The sequence below is a fragment of the Solanum dulcamara genome, chromosome 5 (genome assembly GCF_947179165.1).
Source record: "Solanum dulcamara chromosome 5, daSolDulc1.2, whole genome shotgun sequence".
In the NCBI taxonomy this organism is placed as follows: domain Eukaryota; kingdom Viridiplantae; phylum Streptophyta; class Magnoliopsida; order Solanales; family Solanaceae; genus Solanum; species Solanum dulcamara.
Window position 1 is genome coordinate 29,294,378 of NC_077241.1, and position 2,231 is coordinate 29,296,608.

Sequence of the window (2,231 nt, forward strand, 5' to 3'; positions counted from 1 at the left end):
TTGGACGCCCTGTGAGGCTGCGATATGACGTGATATGATACTTATATATGTATCTTTATGTGTATTGTCCCTGTGAGGCATTGTTGGCATTTTCTACGTGCAGGTGTTGAGATAGTAAGAAATATAGAGGAAACTCTGCCAAATTTCCCTTGAAATAAAAGGAAAATGATTAAGGAAAGACTGGTAGTTCTGGATAGAATGATATATTAAGGATAAGACTAACTAAGAAGGGTAACTTGGGCGGTGCAGCTTGGCCTACTGGATTAGCTGCTGGGTCATCATTTTCTTCGATAGATATGCGCCCCACGGAGGAGGGTGCGATCATACCAGCACTAACGTACCGGATCCCATCAGAACTCCAAAATTAAGCATGCTTGGGCAAGAGTAATATTGGGATGGGTGACCCCCTGGGAAGCCGTGTGTGGTTGTGATATGAGATGATATGCATATATATATATACACATTGGCCGTGCATGGCATTGTTGATATAAAGAAGTATTGTGGATACGTAACTCCACCGTGAAAGATGATAAGACCTTTTGAGATAGGGGATGTAGCTTTGCAAAACAACTAGCGCATTGTGAATTAATTAAAGGGACAAGTGGTACCCACTGGGATAAGGCTAGGACTATGACAAAGCATGGGACACCGAGCGTCGGAAGGTAAGTACTGCCTATTTGAGGATTAGAAACGACTATAAGCCCTAGCTAGTTGTTGATCAAAATAAATGAAAAGTGGCTTCGAATAAATTGCTACGTGACTCGAGTACCCATTATTAGACTAGATTAGCACCTCATGATTGTGTTAAGTTGTCGTGCCTAGGCAACCAAAGGTATGGAAGATATATAGGAAGGCGTAGATATGGTGCAGTATACCGAATGTGTTGGAAAAGAATCATATGTATTGGAAAATTAGAAATAAGGGCCTAAGGTAGAACACAACAGATAGTGATATAAGTACACCCTAAAGGGGGGAAGTGGCTTCAAGTGAGATCCCATATTGACACGAGTTAATAAGATCTAAAGGCCAGCAATAAACAGATAGAAGCCATGATACCGGAGACAGTGCGGAGAATTAATAGTAAGGACTTGAATAGTATGACATCAAAGAATAGGTGCATACAAAGGGGATGAATACAATAAGAGAATTACGATGAGAACTTAAACATACTATAAGGAATAGCCAGGCTATACTCGACTGAAGGTAAGATAATGGTAACAAAGTTACTGACTACTAATATTGTGGTGTACAAGCAGCAAAACAAGGAAAGGATGAGAGATCTCTCCTATACTGTAATATGAGGAAACTCAAGGGTAAGTAGAGGAAGGAAGTAAGAAACGGTATAGGTTTACGTACAGACTAGTATGGTGATGCTAAAGCACCTTTCGGGCTACTTTAACCTCCTACACATGTTCGTGTAAAGGGTTCAATATGATGTGTGGTAAAGGAACTGGAAATAAGTAATGGAAAAGAAATATCACTTGTTCCCTATGCCTACAGGTAATCTACCTTCTTAAATAGACCATGTGAGTTAATACAAGGCCTATGAACGGCAGCCAGTACAGAAGAATCCTGAAGAACTCGTAAGACCTTATGAGGCTAGTTAACATTCGGGGATGAATGTTCTAAAGGGGGGAAGGATTTTACACCCCGTACTTTGGTTCCTTAGAATGCTTCTTAAACTTCTCAAGTTTCTGGGAAGGCACTTAAGTTTCTTAAAAGTCGTTATATTAGTCGGATAGTTTATAATGCTATCAAATAACTCCAAGTAAAGGAGAACGAAATGCTTCATAATAAGGAAGATTGGAAATAGGGTTAGAAAAATTCGAAAGGAGTTGGAGGCCGAGAAATGAGTCGTAGGACTCGATTGACTCGCATAAACTACCAACTTGGAGGTCTTACGTACTTAATCTACTCGAGTGCGTGTTGAGACTAAGTAGCAAGGAATACATAGGCTCTTAAAGTGCGACAAAATTATGAACCCACAAAAGAGAAATAAAGAAACGACGCACCTACTTAAAGCAAGTAGGTGACTCACCTACTTGACACATGGAAGCACATGATAGGTACTCATGGCATCACATGAAAGTGACACATGGCAGCATGTGACACACTGGACCCCACCTGCCACGTGGCATCCATGGATTGGTTGCATAATTAAGGTGGCTGCCTAAGAGTGTGACACATGTCACCCTTAGGGGCTGACATGTGTCACTCTCCAAAAAGATATA

The 2,231-nt window shown here is 40.8% G+C and overlaps 1 pseudogene; it reads left to right on the forward strand.

Annotated features, from left to right (window-relative positions):
• The first annotated feature begins 313 nt into the window (after positions 1-313).
• On the forward strand, positions 314-434 carry LOC129890982 (5S ribosomal RNA; annotated as a pseudogene).
• The last annotated feature ends 1,797 nt before the right edge of the window (positions 435-2,231 follow it).